Source organism: Humulus lupulus, chromosome X, assembly GCF_963169125.1.
Source record: "Humulus lupulus chromosome X, drHumLupu1.1, whole genome shotgun sequence".
Lineage (NCBI taxonomy): Eukaryota > Viridiplantae > Streptophyta > Magnoliopsida > Rosales > Cannabaceae > Humulus > Humulus lupulus.
The window spans coordinates 226,428,353-226,446,176 of record NC_084802.1 but is presented as its reverse complement, the minus strand read 5'-3'; the positions used below and the strand labels follow the sequence as shown (position 1 = coordinate 226,446,176).

The window sequence follows — 17,824 nt, the reverse complement described above, 5'->3', positions numbered from 1 at the left end:
TCAATTTAGTGGGCTGCCAACGGAAGATCCTCATCTCCACCTTCGTTCATTTTTGGAGGTGAGCGATTCTTTCAAGCTACAAGGAGTAAGTGAAGAGGCCCTAAGGTTGAAGTTGTTCCCGTTCTCTTTGAGGGATCGAGCTAGAGCTTGGCTCAACACCCTTCCTCCCGACTCGGTGACTACATGGAATGAGTTGGCTGAAAAATTCCTGATGAAGTACTTTCCCCCTACCAAAAATGCCAAGTTTCGCAATGAAATCATGTCATTTCAGCAGCTGGAAGATGAATCATTCTGTGAAGCGTGGGAGAGATTCAAGGAATTATTGAGAAAGTGCCCACACCACGGGATCCCACATTGTATACAAATGGAGACTTTCTACAATGGGCTCAATTCTTCCACTCGTATGGTGTTAGACGCTTCAGCCAATGGGGCTATTCTCTCTAAGTCCTACAATGAAGCTTGTGAGATTTTGGAGAGGATAGCTAGCAACAATTATCAATGGTCCAATGTTAGAGCCTCAACAAGTCGAAAAGTGGCTGGTATACTTGAAGTTGATGCATTGACAGCTTTGACAGCTCAAGTTTCTTCAATGAGTAACCTTCTCAAGAACATGAGTTTGGGGGGAATGGTACAACCAGCAGCTATGGGCCAAGTGGCAGATGTTTCTTGTGTTTATTGTGGAGATGGGCACACATTTGACAGCTGTCCATCAAATCCTGCATCAGTTTGTTACTTGGGGAATCAAAATGGGAGCCATAACAACCCATATTCGAACTCTTACAATCCGGGTTGGAGGAACCATCCGAACTTCTCATGGGGGGGTCAAGGAGCTAGTTCAAGTGGAGCACCACTGCAAGGCAAGACAACATATCCACCGGGGTTTTCTCAACAACCACCAAGAGTGCAACAACCTTCTCCGCCTCAAGTATCTCAATCAAGCTCTTTGGAGAGTTTAATGAAAGAATATATGGCCAAGAATGATGCTGTGATTCAGAGCCAAGCAGCCTCCTCGAGAAACCTTGAGATTCAAATGGGGCAATTGGCTAATGAATTGAGGAATAGACCGCAAGGCACCTTGCCAAGTGACACCGAAAATCCAAGGAGGGATGGCAAAGAGCAGTGCAAAGTGGTGACTTTGAGGAGAGGGAAAATCTGGAGTTAAATGAGGAGAAAGATAAGCGAAAAAACGAGCCCACTTCAATCCAAATTGGTGAAGAGAAGAGGGAAAACTCAGCAAGTTCAGCTGCTGAAATTACCCAGAATGCTACAGCATCAGTTCAGCAATCTGTGGCAGAAAAGTGTTTGAGCAAGCCACCTCCACCATTTCCTCAAAGATTTCAAAAACAACAACAAGATGGCCAATTCCGAAGGTTTTTAGACGTTTTGAAGCAACTCCATATCAATATACCACTAGTGGAGGCCTTGGAGCAAATGCCAAATTATGCAAAGTTTTTGAAGGACATTTTGACTAAGAAAAGGAGACTTGATGAGTTTGAAACGGTGGCCTTGACAGAAGGCTGTAGTGCCATGTTGAAGAGTAAAATTCCTCCTAAGTTGAAGGATCCGGGTAGCTTTACAATTCCTTGCTCTATTGGTGGAAGAGATGTGGGTAGAGCTTTATGTGATTTGGGAGCTAGTATTAACTTAATGCCTATGTCTATTTTTAAGAAGTTGGGAATTGGAGAAGCGAGGCCAACTACAGTCACTTTGCAATTGGCGGATCTTTCTATAGCGCACCCGGAAGGAAAAATTGAAGATGTTCTAGTGCAAGTTGATAAGTTCATTTTTCCGGCCGATTTCATCATTCTTGATTATGAAGTGGATAGAGACGTTCCTATTATCTTGGGTAGGCCATTTCTAGCTACTGGGAGGACCTTGATTGACGTGGAAAAAGGGGAGCTCACAATGAGAGCTCAAGAAGAACAGGTAACTTTCAAGGTATTCAATCCTATACGTTCTCCAGATGAAGTAGGAGATTGTTTTGCCATCACTGTCAAGAACTCTAATATGGAGGAAAAGGTACCCACAAGGTATAACAAGAAGGTGAGGATGAGGCTATCTCTTAAAGAATTTGAGAGCAGCAATGAGCTAGGGGCAAGTATAAACAAGGCACCGTCTCATTTGCAAGAGCCACATAGAAAGAAGAAGAAGAAGTGTGGTAGGAAAGCTCATTCCCAAAGAGCATCCACATGCGCTCCCTGCTCACTGTGGAATCGTGGGAGGTTGGGAGCAAGGTAGACTGGACAAAGCTGTAGAGGCATTTCATCTCATGTTGCAGATCCGTTCTTCGGAAACGAAACCTTCCATTCTCATCAATGTCCCACTCGGCTTCTGGTTTGGCCAGCTCGGGCATAATATCTTGAATCAGTTCGTCAGACATCTGTTCACGTCCCTTGGTGAACTCACACGTGACTGGCTCCAACAAGAAAATCTCGTTAATGACCTTAGCCGAAAATGGCACTTCTACTCCTCTAACCATTACTGTTGTAGGCCATTGCTCGGCCAAGAAGTTGGAATAGAATTCTTTGACCAACTCGGGCACTTCTACTCCTCTAACCATTACTGTTGTAGGCCATTACTGTTGTAGGCCATTGCTCGGCCATTCCTCGTTAATGACCTTAGCCGAAAATGAATTCTCTGTACTATTCTTGCTGAAAGATTTTTCTGTCCTTTTTCCTCTCTCTATTTTCTAGTGTATATTACGGCTGCCTCCCCTTTTGGGTACCATCCTTTACCCTAATTAGAAAACCCCACATCATCTTTGGTCCATTTCCTCTTGCCACCTCAGCCAGCTAACTTCATTCACTAAAATGGGTGCCACATAGGCGCTGAGGTCAGTAAATAAAATCAGCTGGCTTTTGTCCACGTCAGTCTTCACTTTCCCAGAATTGCTACAAGTCTGGCCTACAGCATCCGAGCAGCAATGCTCCCTTTTTGTCTCCTTTTGTCTCTTGATTCCTTTAATTTCCCTTGGCGCTTTGAAGGTTTCTTTCCTGAATGACAAAACACAAAGATTTACATAAATAATTACAATTACTACCAACAAATCACAAGACTCTTGCATTAACACACTAACTAGAGAAGAAAGGTAAAAACTAAACAAACTTACAAATAACAACACACTCATTACTCTTTTCACCCAAAATTCAAGTTCAAAGTTAATAAAAATAACTCTAAATCATAGAGTTATCAACACCCCAAACTTGGCATATTGCTCGTCCTCGAGTAATGAGGAAAACAGAAATAAAAACAACACATAACACACACTCAACTCAAAAAGTAACACAGACACAGACTTGTACAAGAGAGATTCCTGAATAATCCAATACAGCTTAGTGAAAATATTTGCTCTCAGAAACGCGGAATGGAATGAAATGATGTGCTGGTAGTGCTTATGCCCTGACTTTATATGCCTCATTTCCCATTTTCAGTGCTAAAGAAATCACAAATGCCTCCCTAAAGTCACCCAGTCAATAGTGTGTACAAAAGTTTCCCACCAACACCTTGAATTCCTCTAATAACTACTCTTGATCCTCAAGTTTAACTATCTACTCCCATAGGTTGAATTAGTACACTCCTCTCCACTAATGTAGTCTAGCTTTACCCCCTAGATCAAAAGGACTTTACTCGGCTTGTAATGTAAGGCTTAGGTTAGGGTAGGATAAAAGATAATATTTCTAAAGGCTTACAACCTACCCACCTCAACTTATCAAGAACCTCTCTTATTATTATTATTATTTTTTTTTTTTTGCAAGCTCTCACCCAATATGTAATTTTAACCCACAATGAATAATTTGATTTAGCTCTAATTCTCTTGCTATATTTTTTTTTTTTTTTTTTTAAAAAACTGACTAGATCATGAGAAAGAAGACCAATGTATTTTCTTGCATAGGGGGTGGTACACCCCAAACTTAGGCTCAAAACTGCCTCTTTCTCTCCTTTTTTTTTTTTTTTTTTTTTTTAACTATGGAGATATATATATAGCAAGAGAAATATGAATATTTTTATGTGAGCTCATTCCCATACACCCCAAACTTGAATCCCATCATTGTCCCCAATGTGGCTAACAAATGAAACTTGGAATAGCTCACCACATGGCTAAAAACTAACCCCACTCATCCCAAACTTAATGCAAATAATCTGTTCTTGATAAGTTTCAGCAGCTAGGTTTGGTTAATGAAAGTGAAAATTAACAATTTAAGCAGGGGGTATCATCAATGATAGGTATTAAGAAAAAAAAAATAGGCAAATTAGCTCAACTAAGGGTGACTAAGGGAAATTAATATACAATGGGAAAGCTTGAAAGGCCCAAACGTCCAAAGATGGCCTAAATCATTTCTAAAGGGTAAAGCTAGCTAGGATTTCGCCTCAAGGGGTGCACTAAACAATTCTAGAAGCGTAAAATTTCACAAGAAAGCAGTTATTCGAAAAATTCAAAATATGGTGGGAGAATAGAAGTACACACCTATTGACCAGGGACTAAAAGAAAGCATGACTGAGATCACTAGCACCTATACAAGCATATTTAACATATAAAATCCGGGCAACACACAAATGGACTGAAATGGAAAAGTTCATCATCGAGCAGGACACTAAGCCAGATTAAATCACAATATCTCTCATGCACAAATACAACTAACACAGCAACGCCACGAAAACAATTAAAAGCTAAAACAGAAACTAGACAACCTAGACAAACAACAAACTAAGAACAGACACATAAACATAAAATAACAGAAAGTAACAAAATAAAAGGGAAAGGAAACCCCCTCTACTCGGAGTCCTCTTCAGGGAACTCCGCATTGTCGCCAACATTGTCAGTCCAGGTACTCAAAATTTGCTCAGGGAAAGCGGGGAATTGCGGACCAGTCTTAGGCATAGCCTTTTGCAGCACATTCTTCATTGCGGCATCCCTGTGCTGCTCATAATTCCAAAAAGTCTGCAGACGCTCACAGATTCGCCCTTGCTGCTTGTGCATTTGCTCCTGGATTCGGCCAAGATGGGTCAATCTCTCCATGATGGGGTCACTGGAGGTGGATGAGGACGCTGCAGCGGCCTTAGGTGCTCGGGCAGGGCCAAAACTGATGAGCCCCTTTGTTGGAACCAGCCCCTCTTCTGGCCATACCGGGACACCGGCCTCGCGACATATAGCGGTAACCGTAGAAGGCAGGAAGAGCTTGCCTTTTGATCTATGCGCACAGTCAAAAATTTCTTGTGCCAACATGGAACCTACATCAATCGGCATCCTTTTCATTATGCAATAGAGCATCCACATGCGCTCCCTGCTCACTGTGGAATCGTGGGAGGTTGGGAGCAAGGTAGACTGGACAAAGCTGTAGAGGCATTTCATCTCATGTTGCAGATCCGTTCTTCGGAAACGAAACCTTCCATTCTCATCAATGTCCCACTCGGCTTCTGGTTTGGCCAGCTCGGGCATAATATCTTGAATCAGTTCGTCAGACATCTGTTCACGTCCCTTGGTGAACTCACACGTGACTGGCTCCAACAAGAAAATCTCGTTAATGACCTTAGCCGAAAATGGCACTTCTACTCCTCTAACCATTACTGTTGTAGGCCATTGCTCGGCCAAGAAGTTGGAATAGAATTCTTTGACCAACTCGGGCACTTCTACTCCTCTAACCATTACTGTTGTAGGCCATTACTGTTGTAGGCCATTGCTCGGCCATTCCTCGTTAATGACCTTAGCCGAAAATGAATTCTCTGTACTATTCTTGCTGAAAGATTTTTCTGTCCTTTTTCCTCTCTCTATTTTCTAGTGTATATTACGGCTGCCTCCCCTTTTGGGTACCATCCTTTACCCTAATTAGAAAACCCCACTTCATCTTTGGTCCATTTCCTCTTGCCACCTCAGCCAGCTAACTTCATTCACTAAAATGGGTGCCACATAGGCGCTGAGGTCAGTAAATAAAATCAGCTGGCTTTTGTCCACGTCAGTCTTCACTTTCCCAGAATTGCTACAAGTCTGGCCTACAGCATCCGAGCAGCAATGCTCCCTTTTTGTCTCCTTTTGTCTCTTGATTCCTTTAATTTCCCTTGGCGCTTTGAAGGTTTCTTTCCTGAATGACAAAACACAAAGATTTACATAAATAATTACAATTACTACCAACAAATCACAAGACTCTTGCATTAACACACTAACTAGAGAAGAAAGGTAAAAACTAAACAAACTTACAAATAACAACACACTCATTACTCTTTTCACCCAAAATTCAAGTTCAAAGTTAATAAAAATAACTCTAAATCATAGAGTTATCAACAGGATATGAATTATTGATGTTCGAGATTATTGAGAATAGAGGGAATTGGAGAGCGTTAATTATAATTAACGAGATAGATGAGAAATACCAATTTTTCCCTTGGGAGCCTTTAGAAACCTTTAATTGACCTAGGGGTATAATGGTCTTTTTACCCCTATGATAGATATAAGCCATTTTAGGCTGTGAAAGAAGAGGAAAAACAAAGCTTCTTCAAGAGCCTTCCCATGCCATCATTTCCTTCAGTTTCCTTTGAGATTTTTGAACCATTCTTGAGGATTCAAGCTTGGGAAGTAATCCTTGGGAGTTTGGGAGAGTGTTCCTCCATTGAAGAGCATCATAAGCTGAGCTTTGGGTAAGTTTCTAGCCATTGAATTCTCTGGTTTGCCCTGTTTTGGTTCTAGTTTTCAGTTGTGATTTCTAGGTTGAATACTTGGTTTTGTTGGGAGTTTTGGCTAGGGTTCTTATGGTTGTGATGTTTGGGGTGTGTTAGGATGGTTTTTGGGTTCATTTGGCACCAAAAATGGGATTTGGAAGCATTGGAATCGAGTTAGAATCGAAGGAGTTGAAGAAGGAGGTTTCAGGGGGTACCTGGTCTAGAGGTAGCATTATAGCGCCCACCCTAGGGCGCTACAGCGCTACACAGGAGACATTTGGGCGTTTTTGGGGTTCTGAGAATAGCGCTGGGGCACTAGGGAGCAGCGCTGTAGCGCTACTATATTCCTTCAAAGTCCCATTTTGAGTGTTTTTAAGGGTTTTTGGCTTGGGGTTTCAATCCTTTAGGCCCGGGATCGAATCTACTCACCGTGTGGGCATGTTTCGAGGTCCCGAGAGTGCGGTTTAGGTTAAGATCCTTTTATTGTAGAATTTCATTATTGGAGGTTATAATTGGTTATGATTAGGTAACCACTAAGGAATCAAAGGTCGATCGTTCTCAGAAGTTGTTCTTATTATATTTCTCACTCAAACCAGAGGTAAGAAAACTGCACCCCATATGTGACATGCATGGTTGTTCATGAGGCATGTTGATTGTGTAGATGTGGACATGGATTGATTATTGAATGCTTAGCAAATATTGCTCACTTGTGCATGGTACTGACTAATTAGTCAGATTTGGCAAAGGTGTCAGTATCTACTGTGAAGCTGGGACTTATTAGTCAGGTTCGGCAGTGGTACTGGGCACTGGTCACACAGTGCTGACTTATAAGTCAGGACAGCCTTAGCGTGTTCAACGCAAGCCAATAAAGATTATATCTCATCGACATCTGCATTAAATGACTCAGAAGAGCGTTAATATCGGACCGACCTCAAGTTCGATGAAAACTAAAAGCGCTTGTGTGACTTACCCATCAGTCACTCATCTGTTAAGTTAGAGACTTACCCATCAGACTCTCATATGTTTAAAGCTAGTGACTTACCTAGCAGTCACTCATCTGTTTAAGCTAGTGACTTACCCAGCAGTCACTCATCTGTTCAAGCTAGTGACTTACCCAGCAGCCACTCATCTATTTAAATTAGTGACTTGCTTGTCAGTCACTCATTATGGTTTATCAGAATCTCAAGTGATATTCACTCATCTGTTTAAGAGCTATAAGCTCTGTGTGATTATAATGATAATCATTTGATAATGTTTATATGCATTACTGTGTTTTCTAGTTGGGCCTTGGCTCATGGGTGCTATGTGGTGCAGGTAAAGGGAAAGAAAAGCTCACCTAGCCTTTAGTGGAGAGCTTAGGTGGTGATGTGTACATGTGCGGCCGCTTGACCACCACGGCCAAGGAGTTCTTAGAGGAACTAGGGGGTTTACCCTATTTTTGTCGCTTAGGTCGGCGAGTTTGTAAATTTGAAACAGTAATGACCATTTTGAGTTGTAAATAACTTGTAAATGTTTTTATGGGCCCATGAACAGTTTTATGTATTTAATGAATTATATCATTTCCTTTTTATTGGTTTTCCACCTTATCATGTTAATAACACTTAGATGCACATTTTAACCAAAGGACTCGGGTAGCGAGTCAAATTTCCTATTCACCGTAACTGTTCTAGGGTAACCAAGGCGTTACAACTTGGTATCAGAGCATGCCAAGGTTAGGGTTCTTGTAGACTGGCTGGGCATGTACACACATCACTGAAGTCAAGCTCGACTCATGGTTTGGTAACTATTTATGTAGTTCTATGTATAATTGCTTAAATATGGTATATATGCTTTAGTTGTATGCATGAGACACCATGTTAAACCTGTGCCCTGAAATATTATATCCTTAGCAACCGTGTGCTAATTAGTACTGAAATTGCTGGAACATACTCATAAGTATTGTTGATTGTGAATTATTATGTGATACATACTGAGTGCTAAATGCTATAAACATGTATCTGCATGTATAATTGTATGACTGTGGAATATGATAATTGTCTGCTTGTTCTTGGACCGTAAAGCGGCAAGAGGTTTAGTTATTACTACCTGACTGGCCGTATTGATCAATGTTCCAGCAAGGTGTCAGATAAGAATGAATCTAGGGCAGACAGATACGCCAGCTGGCCAAAGTGATCAGGGCCAGAATAATAACAATTGCTAGGGTCAGGAGAATGACCAGTCACAGATTCCACAGCCAGCTCCTGTAAACTGGCAGCAGATAATCAGTGATCTGCAGGCAACAGTGTTAAGACAGGGAGAGGAGCTTCGTCTCCTGAAAGAGCAGCAAGCGCCTGCAGTGGCTAGTGTATCGGAGGCACCTCCTGTGTCGGTGCCAGCAGCTGAGCAGCTGCCTGAGGTTGGAAATAAATAGGAGCCTCTTTATGAAAGGTTCAGGAAGCAACAACATCCTGTATTTGAGGGCAGTGCAGATCTTGCCAAGGCAGAGCAATGGATGAGTATGATTACCACTATCCTTGATTTCATGAGGGTAACTGGTAATGAGAGGGTGGCCTGTGCCACTTATATGTTTCAGGAGGATGCCCGGATTTGGTGGGAAGTGATTACCCAGACCAAGAATGTTAATACCCTGAGTTGAGAAGAGTTTCAGACTCTGTTCAACGAGAAATATTACAATGATGCCATCAGGGCAGCTAAAGCTGAGGAATTCATTAGGCTACTTCAGGGAAGTTTGTCAATCACTGAGTATGCCTTGAAATTTGATCGTTTGGCGAAGTTTTCCATGGAGCTGGTGCCCACTGATGGGACCAGGAGAGAGAGGTTTTTGCAGGGGCTACAGCCCAGGTTAGCCCGTGATGTACGTATCACCACTGTGGCTGGGGTTACTACCTATGCACAGGTGGTTGAGAAGGCACTCACAGCTGAGAGTGCAGAGAACAGGATCTGGCGAGATAGTGCAGCCAGAAAGGATTTCAGGAGGATAGGTCCTCCATTTATGGGTTCTGATAGGGGTGTAGGCCCCAGTAAGCAGAAGAGGAAGGTTCCTGACACCTTCCCAGTTCCAGGTCCTGATAGGCGGCCCTGTGGTATTTTTATGGGTCGTCCAGGGGGTAGTGAAGCCTGGAAGACTTGTCCTGAATGCCCTAGATGCAAGAGGCGTCGTTTGGGAGAGTGTAGGGCAAAGGCCTACTACTTGTGTGGAGTAGTAGGTCATTTTAAGAAGGATTGCCCTCATGCAAGAAAAGAGAAACCCAGGAAAGCGGACAGCTCGGCCCCAGCTCGAGTGTTCGCGTTGACACAAACAGAAGCTAAGGCTTCTCCCTCAGTTGTCACAGGTCAGCTTCTTAGTGCTAGAACCCCTTATAATGTCTTAATTGATTCTGGTGCTACACATTCTTTTGTTGCTAGTAGTATTATTGATAGACTGTGTAGACCCTGTGATTTTTATGCTGTGGGGTTTGGAACTTTGTTACCCACTAGAGAGTTAGTGGTATCCAGGAGATGGGTCAGATCTTTGCCAGTGACAGTGGAGGGCAGAGAGTTGTCAGTGGATTTGATAGAGTTAGTCATGACTGACTTCGACATGATATTGGGTATGGATTGGTTGGCAAAGTATGGGGAAACCATTGATTGCAGAAGGAAGATGGTCACCTTTGAGCCTAAAGGTGAGGATCCTTTTGTGTTTGTTGGTGTTGTGCATGGACCTCGCATACCTATGATTTCTGCATTGAGAGCTAGGGATCTATTGCAAGGAGGTTGTGTTGGATTCTTAGCCAGTGTGGTTGATACCACTCAGGTCGTGCCAGTGAGACCAGAAGAGACCAGACTTGTTTGTGAATTCCTGGATGTATTTCCAGAAGATTTGCCAGGGTTGCCACCGCACAGAGAAATTGAGTTCATTATAGAACTGGCACCAGGGACGGAGCTAGTGTCTAGAGCACCTTACAGAATGGCCCCAGCTGAGTTGAAAGAGTTAAAAGTACAGTTGCAAGAACTGTTAGATTTGGGTTTTATCAGACCTAGTTTCTCACCTTGGGGTGCGCCAGTACTGTTTGTGAAAAAGAAGGATGGTTCTCTGAGAATGTGTATTGATTACAGAGAATTGAATAAGCTGACAATTAAGAATAAGTATCCTTTGCCAAGGATAGATGATCTGTTTGATCAATTGCAAGGTAAAAAGGTATTCTCAAAGATCGACCTTCGTTCTAGTTATCATCAGTTGAGGGTCAAGGAGGGAGATATATCGAAGGCTGCTTTTCGTACCAGGTATGGGCATTATGAGTTCTTAGTTATGTCTTTTGGATTGACTAATGCCCCTACTGCTTTTATGGATCTGATGAACAGAGTGTTCAAGGATTATCTGGACCAGTTTGTGATCATCTTCATCGATGATATTCTGGTATATTCTCAGACTGAGTCAGAGCATGAGCAGCATCTGAGGTTGGTTCTACAGAGACTGAGGGAACACATATTGTTTTCCAAATTCAAGAAGTGTGAGTTCTGGTTATCTCAGGTATCCTTTCTTGGGCATATTGTCAGTAAGGAGGGGATTAAGGTAGATCCAACGAAGATTGAAGCGGTCAGAGATTGGCCAAGACCAAAGAATGCTTCTGAGGTTAGAAGTTTCCTTGGATTGGCAGGCTATTGTAGGCGTTTCGTGGAAGGGTTCTCAAAGATAGCTAGTGCGTGACTGAGCTAACACGCAAGAGCCAGAAATTTGTGTGGTCAGATAAATGTGAGAACAGCGTCCAGGAACTGAAGCAGAGATTGATTACAGCTCTGATTCTGAGTCTTCCAACAGATCAGGAGAAGTTTGTGATTTATTGTGATGCTTCTCATCAGGGTTTGGGCTGTGTTCTGATGCAGTCAGAGAAGGTAATTGCTTATGCTTCTCGTCAATTGAAGGAGTATGAAAGGAGATATCCCACTCATGATTTAGAGTTGGCAGCTGTGGTTTTTGCTTTAAAGATATGGAGGCATTATCTTTATGGAGAAAAGTGTGAGATCTACACAGACCACAAGAGCCTGAAATACTTCTTCACTCAGAAAGACCTGAATATGAGGCAAAGGCGTTTGCTGGAGTTAGTAAAAGATTATGACTGTGAGATTCTGTATCATCCAGGAAAGGCCAACGTGGTAGCTGATGCTTTAAGCCGGAAGGGTCTGAGACAGATTTGTGGTATGAGGCTGATAGCCAGAGAGTTAGCTGATGATATGACCAGAGCTGGCATAGAGTTGCTGGTGGGCCAGTTGGCTAATATTACGCTACAGTCTACGCTGTTTGAGAGGATCAAGGAGGGTCAGTTGAGTGATCCACAGCTGATCAAGATCAGAGAGGATGTTCTAGCTGGAGCATCCAGAGATTATACAGTGTCTGAGTTAGGCTTGTTGAGATACAAGGAGCAGATATGTGTTCTATTAGACACTGCTTTGAGGCGACAGATTCTGGATGAATCTCATACTACACCTTACTCTTTGCATCCAGGCACCATGAAGATGTATCAGGATGTGAGACCGTTGTATTGGTGGCTAAGGATGAAGAGAGATGTAGTAGAGTATGTGGCTAAGTGCTTGACATGTCAGCAGGTCAAGGCTGAGCATCAGAGGCCGGTAGGGTTATTGCAGCCTCTGGATATCCCAGAGTGGAAGTAGGAAGACATCACGATGGATTTTGTGGTAGGCTTACCCAGAACTGTTGGTCAGCATGATTCTATTTGGGTGATAGTGAATCGCTACACCAAGTCAGCTCATTTCTTGCCAGTGAGGACTACTTATACAATTGACCAGTATGCAGATCTCTATGTGAGAGAGATCGTGCGCCTCCATGGAGCACCTAGGTCGATCATGTCAGATCGGGACCCTACTTTTACTTCCAAGTTCTGGGGAAGTTTGCAGAAAGTCATGGGGACACAATTGAAGTTCAGTTGCTTATCATCCTCAGACAGATGGGCAATCTGAGAGGACGATCCAGATTTTGGAAGACATGCTGTGGGCATGTGTGCTGGAATTTGGTGGATCTTGGAGTAAGTATCTGCCTTTGATAGAGTTCTCCTATAACAACAGTTATCAGTCTACCATTGGAGTTGCACCTTATGAGATGTTGTATGGTAGGAAATGCAGATCTCCCATTCATTGGGATGAGATAGGTGAAAGGAGATACTTAGGTCCTAAGGCAGTTCAGAGGACCAATGAGGTCATTGAGAAGATTAGAACTCAGATGCTGACTTCTCAGAGTAGACAGAAGAGCTATGCAAATCCCAAGCGCAGGAACGTGGAGTTCCAAGTGGGAGACTATGTTTTCCTTAGAGTCTCGCCATGGAAAGGGGTGAGAAGGTTTGGGAAGAAGGGCAAGTTGAGTCCTAGATTTGTAGGTCCATTTGAGATCCTGGAGAGGGTTGGTCAAGTGGCTTACAGATTGGCTTTGCCTCCAGCGTTGTCAGCTGTGCATAATGTATTTCATGTTTCAGCTCTTCGGAGGTATGTATCTGATGTGAGACATATATTTAGCTATGAAGATCTGGAGCTTGAGCCAGATCTCTCCTTTGAGGAGCAGCCAGTCCAGATTCTTGACAAAAAAGATAAGGTCCTCAGGAATAAGACGTTACCTTTGGTTAAGGTATTGTGGAGGAACAGCAAGGTCGAGGAAGCGACCTGGGAGCTGGAGTCAGATATGCAAAGTCAGCATCCCGAGCTGTTCAGTTAAATTTCGAGGACGAAATTTTTGTAAGGATGGGATAGTTGTAATGCCCCGAATTCTCCGATGTGGTTTAATGGCGGGATTAGTAGGCCGGGAGGGCCATACTTGCTTAATTATACCATTAGTTGATAATATGCATGTATATGTGAATTATATTATAATATGATGTTAAATACGTGCATGTGGGTCCACATTCTAATTGCAGGGGTGTGATGGTAATTTGGCCCGTTGAGGGTATAATTGTATATTTGTATGCATGTTGATGATATATTGTTGAGCCCTCATTATAATGTGGGTTTGTTCGAGCTTTTTGGCATGAGACGATCTTGGAATATTAATTAGCGGTCTAATCATAACAGGTTTAAGTTCGGGGCTCAGGTTGAGTCTCGAGATGATTTTAATGATTAGAGCATTGCCGGGAATTAAAGGGTAACGGGATATGAATTATTGATGTTCAAGATTATTGAGAATCGAGGGAATTGGAGAGCGTTAATTATAATTAACGAGATAGGTGGGAAATACCAATTTTTCCCTTGGGAGCCTTTAGAAACCTTTAATTGACCTAGGGGTATAATGGTCTTTTTACCCCTAGGATAGATATAAGCCATTTTAGGCTGTGAAAGAAGAGGAAAAACAAAGCTTCTTCAAGAGCCTTCCCGTGCCATCATTTCCTTCAGTTTCTTTGAGATTTTCGAACCATTCTTGAGGATTCAAGCTTGGGAAGTAAGCCTTTGGAGTTTGGGAGAGTGTTCCTCCATTGAATAGCATCATAAGTTGAGCTTTGAGTAAGTTTCTAGCCATTGAATTCTCTGGTTTGCCCTGTTTTGGTTCTAGTTTTCAGTTGTGATTTCTAGGTTGAATACTTGGTTTTGTTGGGAGTTTTGGCTAGGGTTCTTATGGTTGTGATGTTTGGGGTATGTTAGGATGGTTTTTGGGTTCATTTGGCACCAAAAATGGGATTTGGAAGCATTGGAATCGAGTTAGAATCGAAGGAGTTGAAGAAGGAGGTTTCAGGGGGTACCTGGTCTAGAGGTAGCGCTATAGCGCCCACCCTAGGGCGCTACAACGCTACACAGGTGGCATTTGGGCGTTTTTGGGGTTCTGAGAATAGCACTGGGGCGCTAGGGAGCAGCGCTGTAGCGCTACTCTGTTCCTTCAAAGTCCCGTTTTGAGTGTTTTTAAGGGTTTTTGGCTTGGGGTTTCAATCCTTAAGGCTCGGGATCGAATCTACTCACTGTGTGGGCATGTTTCGAGGTCCCGAGAGTGGGGTTTAGGTTAAGACCCTTTCATTGTTGAATTTCATTAATGGAGGTTATAATTGGTTATGATTAGGTAACCACTAAGGAATCAAAGGTCAATCGTTCTCAAGAGTTGTTCTTATTATATTTCTCGCTCGAACCAGAGGTAAGAAAACTGCACCCCATATGTGACATGCATGGTTGTTCATGAGGCATGTTGATTGTGTAGATGTGGACATGGATTGATTATTGAATGCTTAGCAAATATTGCTCACTTGTGCATGGTACTGACTAATGAGTCAGATTTGGCAAAGGTGTCAGTATCTACTGTGAAGCTGGGACTTATTAGTCAGGTTCGGCAGTGGTACTGGGCACTGGTCACACAGTGCTGACTTATAAGTCAGGATGGCCTTAGCGTGTTCAACGCAAGCCAATAAAGATTAGATCTCATCGACATCTGCATTAAATGACTCAGAAGAGCGTTAATGCTGGACCGACCTCAAGTTCGATGAAAACTAAAAGCGCTTGTGTGACTTACCCATCAGTCACTCATCTGTTAAGTTAGAGACTTACCCATCAGTCTCTCATATGTTTAAAGCTAGTGACTTACCTAGCAGTCACTCATCTGTTTAAGCTTGTGACTTACCCAGCAGTCACTCATCTGGTCAAGCTAGTGACTTACCCAGCAGCCACTCATCTATTTAAATTAGTGACTTGCTTGTCAGTCACTCGTTATGGTTTATTAGACCCTCAAGTGATATTCACTCATCTGTTTAAGAGCTATAAGCTCTGTGTGATTATAATGATAATCATTTGATAATGTTTATATGCATTACTGTGTTTTCTTGTTGGGTCTTGGCTCATGGGTGCTATGTGGTGCATGTAAAGGGAAAGAAAAGCTCACCCAGCCTTGAGTGGAGAGCTTAGGTTGTGATGTGTACATATGCGGCCACTTGACCACCACGGCCAAGGAGTTCTCAGAGGAACTAGGGGGTTTACCCTATTTTTGCCGCTTAGGTCGGCGGGTTGTAAATTTGAAACAGTAATGACCATTTTTAGTTGTAAATAACTTGTAAATGTTTTTATGGGCCCATGAACAGTTTTATGTATTAAATGAAATATATTCTTTCCTTTTTATTGGTTTTCCTCCTTAGCCTATTAATAACACTTAGATGCACGTTTTAACCAAAGGACTCGGGTAGCGAGTCAAATTTCCGGTTCACCGTTCACCATAACTGTTCTGGGGTAACCAGGGCGTTACAATTTTTACTACCCGATGAAGAAGATAAAATATGATAAGAGTATCAATATGTTAGTAAATACTGCTGATTGTATTTTTGCAAATCAAATTTTTAACATGTATGGAGAGTTTTTGAATAATGGTGAAGATATTAAGTCTGTACCTAGGAATAGCAAGGCTGCTGAATATATTTTTGGGTATGGTATGTGTTTTTCTATCCATTGATTAAATGCAGACTATGTTTTGACTCATGTTAATGTTTCAGTTTTGGCACACTAGGTTTATTGCATTTTTTATATTAGGTTGACGTGTTTGAAAGTGTGTAATTCCATCAGGTCTGGGAAATCTAGGAACTTTCATAACTTTATGAATTCATTTGCTGCTATCTTGCCTACTTTACTGTCGCATGTGGAGTTTTATGAACGTGTGAGAGATATTGATCAGACCACTGGGTTCTATAAAGGCAAGAGTGACACTGATCTATTGGATATATTTCTTGTTGATAGTTTGCCACAGGAAACTTTGTGGTAATTTTTTGGTTTTTTTTTTATATATAGTACATGTTTTAGTTTTCAACTTTTGAAGTGATTTTGTTTTATATGTGTTTTTGTGTGTGTAGTGATTGTGGTTTTTTTATTATAAAGTATGTTGAATAATTTTGTTGATGGTAAGAACTCGTCAACGAAATATGGATGGAAAACTCAGAAACTTAAATCAATATCTAATGAACACAAATGAACGTATAGAAACTTGAAGGAAAATTGCAAATAGGAAATAGAAAGAAAACTTGTATATTGCCCTTAGATCAATCTGGTTTTACAAAATATTTCCAACCCCTTTCAATGATGAAGTGAGGTTCCCTTTATAGTGGGCTCTAATGGCCCCTAATACATTGTGGTCCCAGGGGACCAGATTGTTCACAAGTACGTCATCAATGTGGTGGCACAGGGAGTAGTGGTGCAAAGGGTCATGGTGTCGAATCCAGTACATGGTCAAGGTCTGTGGGGATGCCTCCACTAATTATTGAGTACGAGTCAGAGAAGTGGCACCAGACGTAGTGGCATAGGTGGTTGTGGTGTCGACCCTGATACATGGTCAGAGACATGCAGGTAGTGCCTCCACCAACGGTACTAACTTGTACCATAACTGCCTGTCTAGTACGGATGTTAGAGTTACGCCTCTGTGCTCCTCATGATCGTACAGCCTATTCCCGTACACGTGCCTTGTACCTAAAGGTTGCTCTCGTATATCCAAGATATACCCTCTCTCCAAACCCCTCTTTACTTTGCTAAACATAAGAGGATTTATAACCTTAAGTGAGATAAGCATGTGGGAGTCGCGCCCCGCTGGTGACACCTTCCTTAAAAAATAGAGGAGGGCGTCTTCAGTGAGGCATATACTTATATCATGGAGGTGTGGCCCTGCAAGACGGCCTCGCAAGATGCGGGCCTTGTGAGACGGGTACGTGGATGCGGCCGAGGCATGGACATGTGAGACAACCTCGCGAGATGGGTGCGTGGCCTGGGCACCTAAGCATGGCCGAGGCGTGCCTTGCGAGACAGCCTCGCGAGATGGGCCTCGCGAGACGGGGGCCTCACGAGATGGGTGCGTGGCCTGGGCACCTAAGCACAGCTGAGGCGTCCCCTGTGAGATGGCCTCGCGAGATGGGTGTGTGGCCTGGGCACCTAAGCGCAGCCGAGGCGTGCCCTGCGAGACGGCCTCGCGAGATGGGCCTCACGAGACAGGGGTCTCGTGAGATGGGTGCGTGGCCTGGGCACCTAAGTGCGGACGAGGCGTGCCCTACGAGATGGCCTCGCGAGATGGGCCTCGTGAGATGGATGCGTGGCTTGGGCACCTGAGCGCGACACTTAGGCACGGGTCCATAGGACCTTCAACGAGGTAAGCATGAGGCCTCGCGTGGGGTGAGACAGGTCAATCTCGTGAAGGCCTTGCGTGAGGCCTGGGTCTTTCAGGATCATGTCCAATTTGCGGTGTTCACAG

General features: G+C 43.0%; 1 non-coding gene across 1 annotated transcript; it reads right to left on the bottom strand.

The window, feature by feature from the left end:
* Window positions 1-242: 242 nt before the first annotated feature.
* Window positions 243-348, bottom strand: LOC133807789 (small nucleolar RNA R71). The gene has a single exon (XR_009879682.1). It is a non-coding gene; the product is annotated as a small nucleolar RNA R71 (small nucleolar RNA).
* Between the last annotated feature and the right edge of the window lie 17,476 nt (window positions 349-17,824).